Source organism: Cupressus sempervirens, chromosome 11, assembly GCF_028749045.1.
Source record: "Cupressus sempervirens isolate cs-2001-9-10 chromosome 11, ASM2874904v1, whole genome shotgun sequence".
NCBI classification, from domain to species: Eukaryota; Viridiplantae; Streptophyta; class Pinopsida; order Cupressales; family Cupressaceae; genus Cupressus; species Cupressus sempervirens.
Window position 1 is genome coordinate 625978106 of NC_143128.1, and position 9986 is coordinate 625988091.

The window sequence follows — 9986 nt, forward strand, 5'->3', positions numbered from 1 at the left end:
GTATCCTGTTGATTACGAAAGTTCAATCTTCTTGTCAGTTATGTAAGAACAGACTTATACATATTCGGTGCTAACTGTTTTGGTTAACATTTTTGTGTGTCATGTTGATTATGAAAGTTCAATCTAAAGAACGTTAAGAAAAGGCTCTTACATTAGTACATAAGAAACTTATATCAATATATTTGTTTGTGTCAAGTAGAGGTGGCACGATCGTCCATCTATTAAATTATTCATCGGGCATAGTCATGAGTTCACCTATTTATCTTGTATATGGGACGAAAAGTCCTAGCTTGGTAGTAGATTCAATGACATATTCTATGGAATCAATGCAGGAGGAGAGGACGCATCATAATCAAAGCAACAAAGAGATTCATAATCATAGTTTGTCATGATCTGGGTGTCTTTTTATGAGGGGGTAAATCAGATATGCATTCAAAAACATAAGAAGTGGTCATGGTTGTACGAATGAATATGGTTGCATAGAGTATTCTCAAGAAGTGCACGGTCCATCAATGTCTATGTGGGGACGCATGATATGTGATCTGTGGAGCTCTCCTCTAATCGTTAAAGGACACATATATATGTTGCTATTTCAATGTTAACTTCTTTATTTGAACTTGAATTTAGAAGTAAATAAGAGATATTATATGTTAGGATTAAAAAGACAGATATAACAATTACATGTGAATATAGGTAATATCAAAAAAGAATGAAGTACACATAAGATAACAATATACAAAAATTTAACAGTTATGTGCATCAAACAACAAGTCTAATATTCTTATTATCTAGTGATTTCAACATGATTACAATCTGCAATCCCTTGCAGCTCAATATGATCACAAGAAGCTACCAAATCATCATACATCACAAAATACCTAACCGTAAGTCATTTTATACAAGACTTTTCTTGCTTACAAAATTAGGGCTAGAATATGTCGTCCAATAGAAAAAATTAACTCTCAATGTCTTTTACAATAGTAAATTCACTATTGGCTTTAGGGGTGCTTCCCCTTGACTCTGGTCCCGTATCGCAAAGGGAGCACACCTAGGGCTACCTAGTACCTACAAACTCCTATATAAAAATCCTGGGGGGAACCGCACCAAATGAAGTGGGCAAAAAATTAATCTTCTTTCCAATTAATGACACAATGAAATTAATATCTTTATGAGAAACATGATATATTTTCTAGACTTTCATAAATAATAGAATAATGATTTTTTAAAAATCTCTAAACATAAATATATAAGGATTACATGAGCTAGTATCCCTTACTATAGAAATCCTTTGTGATAAGAGAATGTTGTCCAAGGGATATATAAGCATTATGTGAGCTAGCTAGTATCCCCTACTATTAAAACCATTTCTAATAAAAGAATGTTGGAAGGGATAAAATTGCTATGAATTCATCATTATATTGACTAAGCATGCAACATAGTCAAGGATAAGGTGTCTAATAGAGGATCCATTATTTATGCACAATAGAGCTATAGAGACTTAAATATCAATGCAAGCACAATAAGAATATAATTCTTAAGGACGTGTCAAAGATGACGGCTTAGAAAGATATATGAAATGTATCATTTTATACAATAGAAGTTTCTTTAAATTTGATTCATAGTAGGTCTCAAGATCTTGAGTTCATTCAAAAAAAATTAATCCTTAAATTCAAGTTTGTTGTTTTTTTAAAGATTGATTTATGTAGGGAAGTAATGGTTAGTGAGAAATATTACAATACACTATGTATGTATTAGGAATTATAGGAGAATTATTAAATGATTCATCATTTATCCTCTACTTGGATTATGTTCATTTTCTTCATGTTTGTAAAATGACTCTTACTAACATAAGCTATAAGATTTGAGACTCATATTTCATTTTGAGTATGAATCTTGCCAAGACTAACATCTAAATATATGATCTTGCAATTAGTGTCCAAGATTAAATAGGTTTCTTTTGACATAAGAGTGTATCAATGCATATAATGAGGAAATAAGACATTGAACTAGATAGGTTTACATGTTTATTTACTTATAATAGAAGATGTTAAAGTGTAATCTAGGGCCTTTACATAAGAATGTGATATAACTTATGATAATTATTATTGGTAACTCTATATTAAAATCTTAAGGATTTAAGTAGAAAATGTATATACGATAAGAATATAACACATGCATAAACATGTTTAGGTTAGCCGACAAATTGAAATTTGTTAAGGGAAACATCAGAAAATGGAATAAGTTCTCCTTTGGCAATATTTTGAAACAAAAGGTTGATATTAAGAATAAGCTAGAAAAAAATTAGAAGGAAATGGAGACCCTAGGTTGGGAAAAAAACATAGAATTGAGGAATAAAAAATGTTGTTGATTGATCTTCACAACATTATCAACAAGGAAGAGACTTTCTAGAAATAAAGATATAGGGTTCAATGGATCACTGAGGGAGATAGAAACACTCATTTTTTTTCACTAAGGAAGATAGAAACACTCATTTTGGCTGCTTTTATTTCAAAAACACTCATTTTTTTCACTAATTTACTCTAAATCATAGAAAGAGGAACAATATTAAGGAATTGATTATTGACAATGGTGTCCTTAATGATAAGGACAACATTGATTTTGATTTGGTCAAATACTTCATTGATATGTTGAACCAACCTCCTCCCTTGAACCTACTATTGATTGACAAAAGAAATGACCTTTTGAATAGTGTCCCTTGTTGCATCTCCCCAAAAGACATCTTCATTATGGAAAAAAATTTCCACTATGGAAGAAGTGAAGGCAACCACTTTCGCCCATAGTCTACAAAAATCCCCAAGTCTAGATAGTTCTCCTCTACTTTTCTTTCAAAAATTCTGGGAGATAGTTGGGAAGGATATTTTTTGGGAAGCAAAAGATTATATTTCTTCTAGAGCTATTCTTAAGAAGTAAATAACGCTTTCATTGTTTTCAATCTCGAATTTGTTAGTGCTAATAAAATGAAGGAGTTAGGCCTATAAGCCTCTATAATATAGTTTGCAAAATCTTCTCTAAACAGTTGGTTTTCATATTAAAGTTGTTTCTAAATCATATTATCTATTCTTACAAAAAGGGGTTTGTCCCTAGAATGTAATGTTCTAATGTCCAATATACCTTCAGGAACTGGTTTGCCCATGTGTGAGCCTAGCGAACACCGGAATCAAACTTGAGACAATGCGTGCACTAGGTCCTAGTATCCATACAAAGTAGCTTGAATAGACCATATGACAGATAAGGGGTGATGTATAAACCAACTGATGGATGGGGATCTAGTCATACAATAGTTTTTTGTGTTTTTACAATGCTTGTGTAGAAGTTGTACAGTAATAGCTTGGAGGTCGTACAGTCAATGTGGGATGGCTATATAATAAGGTATTTGAGTCTTACAATGATTGTGGGGTGGTTGTACAATGATTGTGAGGGACGTATGGGAATGGATTAGAGGTTGTATAGATTGCCTGGTAGCCGAGGGGTGGAAATGATTAACCACTATCTATGCCAGAAATAATTCAAATGCAATCTTGCCACTATACAAAATAATGATAGATATGAATGTAGCCCTGACATAAATAAGTTCCATAAATAATGTTACTTGTAAACAATAATGATTCTATGATTTTCCAGATCTGAGCTAGGGAGCTTGAACAAAATAGGGTGAGGGTTGAGTCCCATCGAAACCAGAAAGCTAAGCAGAGAATATATTTCACTTCTAAAATGGAAAAAAATCTAGAACTCCAACAGGAATTCATAATACAAATAAATAATCCAAATTGCATACCTACTACTACCTACATGTCATGCTCAAATACCCTTTGGAGAAACTCTTCGATGGTTTACAAAGATAGCCGACAACCATACCTACGAAAATAATTAAATAAAAATGGGTCCAAGATATACTAAATCAATTGACCCTTTAAAAAAGGTTTGATTAAATATTTATTTTATGATGGGAATATTACAATCCTTTTATCCCAAAAGTTGCTTATCCTCAATAAAATGCAAATCCAATTCTTGGAAAACTTATGTAATCAGCTTCCTCAGTTTTGAGTTAGGTACCAAGTAGATCTTTTCATTGTAGTAAATGATGTCATCAATAACTTGGTATCTTTCATCATGTATATAACCATCCATCAGCTGACATGCAAAAGTGTTCTTGGAGTACTTGACCAATAGATGAACCCACCAATTATCCAAGGAATGGGGTAAAGTGTTGACTATCATGTTGCTACTTGTAGTTTCTTGGATCATATCATGTTTAAAAATCGCCTCCATCTTTTTTATTGTGACTTCCCTTGATCCTTTATTTGACATTTCTCTTGGCAAGACCTTCTTGCCATTCGTCTCAAATGAAAAGTCCATCCTCTTGAAACTTTGGGTGTACTAGTCAAGGGTCTCCATCCATTGGATGCCCAATATGATATTAGTATGAACCAAATCTATGACAAAGAAATCATCTATCAAGATATAGTTTCCCATGGAAATTTTTAGCCATGGGATCACATAAGTGTAGGATAACAAGGTTCCTCCAGCAACCTTTACCTCAAATCATCCATGCTCTACTATGTGCAAGCCCTTACTAGTGACCAAAGACGAATTGATGAAATTGAGTGTTGCATCACTATCAATCATGACTGTGACTCATTTCCCATGAAGTGTAACATGAACCCTAGAGATAATACTTCTAGCCATTGTAGTGAGGGTAGCAATGGAACTTCCTTTTTCTATTAGGGCATTTATTCTCTCCTACTAGTTAATTTCTTCACCAGTCACTATAGATACGTGTCCTTCGTCATCATTAAGAAACACCTCAATGTAATGAATCTTTCCCTTCCCAAGGTAGTGATGACCTAGTCCCCATGGTTCCTTGCATGTGAAATATAATTTTTCCCTCTAGAGCTATTTCTAAGAGTCTTCATCCAATGAATATTTTTTCTGAATTGGCTCCTTATTCTTTGTCTTCTTGTGGGGACGATGTTGGCATAGCTACATGAGTTTTGGAGGAAGATGTGGCCATTTCATAGACCTTGTTAATAGCTTTTTTGAGTGCACATGGGTTGAACCCTTTGATCCAACCTCTCAAAGGCTCTCTCAACCCATCCATGAATAACATGATTAGATGTCTTTTAGAGATTTCTATGACTAGTACTGACAACCTTTGGAACTCAATGATGTAATTGTCTGTCGTACCAATTTTCTTTAGCCAAGCTAGATCTTTGCAGTTTAGTTCAGGATCCTTCCCATCGAAATGGCCAATGAGTCTCTCAGTGAACTCGACATAAGAGGATACTTGGTCATGGTTGAGAGTGACCAATCCATGGTGCCAACCACTCTTGCATGACTCCTTCTAGATGGAGTGTTGCAAACTTGATTTCTTCCTCTTCAAGCATTGGGTTGAGTTAGAAATAAGTGTCTACCTTTAGAACCCATGCCTGTGTAGTGATGGCTCCAAATCTATCAAATGGTGATAAGTTTACTTTTGCAATCTTTCTCCTAAGATTATCATTAAAATAACCATGATTTCCCCCACTTGAATGTCTCATTCTTAGATCAACATAGTCTCTGTAAGATATATCACCTTCCTATTCACCTTCCTCTAATCTTCCCTAAGTTTTTCTTGCATTTACTGAAAATTGTGTTCTCTTTCTTTGCAGGTGTTTTTTTCCTTGGAAGGATGATGGGTATCAAGGTTCAAGAGCGAGAGGGTTGAGAGTTTGTCCTTCCCATAATAGAATCATAGTTATTCCCAATTTGTTCTCCTATTGTGTTTTCCTCGACCAATTTTTTTAGTGTTTCCTACATAAGCCTTTGGGTTTCATTGATTTGTATTTGGTTTCTACTGAGCTCTCTCAAAAGATTCATGAGTTCTATCATAGGATCTTGAGGATTTGACATTCCACCAACAAGGTTATTTTGTCTTCTCCTTTAGGTATAAACTTGCATTCACTTCAAAAGTATAGTAGAATCAATAGCTCTAATACCACTATAATGTTCCAATGTCTGATTTACCATCAAGAATAGGTTTTCCAACGTGTGAGCCCAGCAAATGCCAGAATCAAACTTGAGACAATGTGTGCACTAGGTCCTAATAGCCATAAAGAGTAGCTTGAATAGACTACATGGTAGGAAAGGGTTGATGTATGAACCAGCTGATGGATGGGGATATGGTTGTATAATAGTTGTTGGTGTTTTCTCGATGCTTGTGTAGAGGTTGTATGGTAATGGCTTGGAGGTTGTATGGTCAGTGTGGGATGGTCATACAATAAGGTATTTGAGTTGTACAATTATTATGGGGTAGCCATATGTTGATGTATTTGAGTCATACAGTGATTGTGGGGGACGTACGAGAATGAATTGGAGGCTATATAGATTGCTAGATAGTCGTGGGGTAGAAATGATTGACCACTATCTATGCCATAGATCATCCAAATGCAATCTTTCAAATACATAGAAAAATGATAGATATGAATGTAGTCCAGATATAAATAGGTTCTAGAAATAATATTACTTGTAAACAATAATGATGCTTTAATTTTCTAAATCTGAGCCAAGAAGCTTGAATGGAATAGGGTGAGGGTTGTGTCCTACTAAAACAAAAAGCCAAGTAGGGAAGATCTTTCACTTCTTAAATGGGGAATAATCCAAAACTCCAACAGGAATTTTCAATACAAAAAAATAATTCAAATCACATACCTACTACTATCTACATGTCATGTTTAAATACCCTTTAGAGAAACTTCTCGACAGTTTACAAAGATAGCCGATGACCATACCTATAGAAACAATTAAATTAAAATGGGTCCAAGATATACTAAATCAATCATCCCATTAACAAAGATTCAATTAAATATTTATTTTATGATGGGAACATTACATAGAAGACAAATTATGGATGCAATTCTAATAGTTCATGAAGTCCTTCATTCTATGGAAAAAGGAAGAAAAGAAAGTATGGATCTAGAGTTGGACATCTCCAAAGCCTATGATTTGGTTTCTTGGGATTTTCTCTTGGAAGTCTTTTTGAAAGTGGGTTTTAGGGGCATGATTCTAAATTTAAAGGTGTTCTTTATGATGCTTAAATTAATTTTGTTTTTCAATGGTTCTCCTAATGGATTTTTTGGTTTTTTTTTTGGTAGATTAAGGCAAGCTGACCCTCTATCTTCTTATCTTGTTATTATTCTAGCTTATGTGTTTAGCAAGAATCTTTGTAGAATGACTGAAATTGGTGCAATTAAGGGGTTTAGACCTTCTTGAACCTTGGAGGTTGTCTCACAGTAGTAATTTTTGGATGATACCCTCTTTGCTAGAGAAGTAACTATCAAATAAGCCAAGACTTGGACGAATCTTCTTAGAGATTATGCCCCAAGGTGGTTTTTGGTCAAATACTTAATCTCATGAAAAGTGTTATTTTCTTCTTCAATACTCTCAAAAGATTACAAAATAGGATTGTAACATTGATGGGATGTCAATTTTCTCACCTCTCATTGGTCTATTTGGGTATCCCTCTATCAACTAGTAAATTTGATAGCATCATCTTGTCAAGTATACTGGAATGTATCCAATCTATACTTCCTACCTCGAATGTAGCCTTAATCAATTTTTTTATAAAATGGAAACTACTAATGATAGTTATTCAAAATGCTACCTAATATATTATGTCTATGTTGTTAGTCCCAACTGATATTGTAATTTATAGTGGGAAGTTTTTAGGTGGTGTGTGTGTGTGTGTGTGTGTGTGTGTGTGTGTGTGTGTGTGTGTGTGTGTGTGTGTGTGTGTAGGTCCTATCAGTTGTTATATTGTCATTGATGTCAAATTCTTAATTGGCTAGACATTATGCTAACTCAAGAAAGTACCATATCATTTGATTGATGAAAAGGATTTGAAGAAAGTATGATGAAGTTAAAGTTGATATGTAAGGTATTTGATGAGTACTTGAATGAGTTGGACAACGTTGGCTTTATCCTATGGAAAGACATTGTATAATGAGCTATCATATCTCATGAATAATTTATTATCTTAATATCTAAGTATTTAAATAAGTATAGATTGATTCAGCAGTCAGCTAAAATCTTTATATAAAATTACAATGTTTGAGTACTATTGTACCAATATTATAGGGTTGGGCCATGCAACTAGTTCCCACTTTTTATTACAAATGAAGTAGACAAAAAGTGGGGATTTTTTTGTGGGCTTCACCTAAAGTGTCCACATGGCTTCGTGCGAAGCCATGTGGGTTGGGCTCCGAGCAAAGCCCAATGAGCTCGCTAGCCTATTGGTGCTTTGGTTGAAGGATAGGGCTTCATGTGAAGCTCTAAGGGATTCATTGGAAGCATCATAGGCTTCACTTGAAGCCTCTTGAAAAAATTGCCTTTGCAATTATTGTTTTAGTATTTTTGAGTTCATTATTATGGTGAAGGATTTGCAGCAAGGCTTAGAGCGAACTTCGTGACATTTTTAATTGCATCATCATTTTGGCCTACCATTTTCAACCTCCTTCAAACATTCAACATACTAGGTATGTTCATTTTTGTATTTTTAATGATTTTTTAGTTGTTTTTAATGAATATTTAGTTGCTTTTGATGAATAATTAGTATTTTTTTATGAATGTTTAGTTATTTTTTATGAATATTTAGTTATTTTTATGTGTATTTTATTATTTTTTAGTATACATTAACTAGTTTTATGTTTGCATGTTGTATTTTAGTTTAAATATTAGAAAATATTGAAAAAAACATAGTTAAAATTGTAGTCAATGAAAGAAATAATATGTTTAGAAATATAAAATGCTAGGTGGATAAACAATAAAAACCAAAAGTAGGACTAGATGTTGAAAACCAAAAATAGGATTAGATGCAAAAAACCAAAAATAGGATTAGATGTAGAAAACAAAAAATGATTTCAAACTCTAGATGAATAAAAAAATAAAAACTTACCTAATATCTAGAGAAGCTCTCTCTCTCTCTCTCTCTCTCTCTCTCTCTCTCTCTCTCGCTCTCTCTCTCTCTCTCTCTCTCTCTCTCTCTCCTCGCACTTTCGCTGTCTTCTCTCTCTCCTCACTTTCTCTCTCCTCTCACTTTATTTCTCTCCTCACTTTATTTCTCCTTACTTTCTCTCTTTTCTCATTTTATCTCTCTTCACTCTCTCATCTCTTTCTCTCTCCTGACACACACTCTCTCTCTCCTCACTTTCTCTCCCTCTTCTTACTTTCTCTCTCTTCTCACTTCCTATCTCTGCATACTTTCTCTCTCCTTGAACTCTCTCTCCTCACTTTTTTCCCTCCTCTTACTTGCTCTCTCTTCTAACTTTCTATCTCCTCACACTTTCTCTCTCCTTCAACTCTCTCTCCACACTTCCTTTCCCTCTTCTTACTTTCTCTCTGCTTACTTTTTCTCTCATCTCACTTTCTCTCTTCTCACTTTCTCTCCTTACTTTCTCTCTCTCCTCTCACTTTCTCTCTCCTTACTTTCTCTCTCCTCACTTTCTCTCTCTTCTCACTTTCTCTCCTTTCTCTCTTCTCACTTTATCTCTCCTCTCTCTCCTCACCTTCTCTCCCTCTTATTACTTTCTCTCTCCTCACACTTTTTCTCCCTTCTCACTTTTTCTCTCCTTACTTTTTCTCTCTTCTCACTTTCTCTCTCCTTACTTTCTCTCTCTCCTCTCACTTTCTCTCTCCTCACTTTCTCTTCTCACTTTCTCTCCCTTCTCACTTTATCTCTCCTCATTCTCTCTCCTCACTTTCTCTCCCTCTTCTTACTTTCTCTCTCCTTACTTTTTCTCTCTTCTCACTTTATCGCTCCTCACTCTCATCCCTTTCTCTCTCCTCACTCTCTCTCCTCACTTTCTCTCCCTCTTATTACTTTCTCTCTCCTTACTTTCACTCCTTGTACTTTCCCTCTCCTTACTTTTTCTCTCTTCTCATTTTCTCTCCTCACTCTTTCTCTTCTCACTCTATCTCTCCTCACTCTCTCA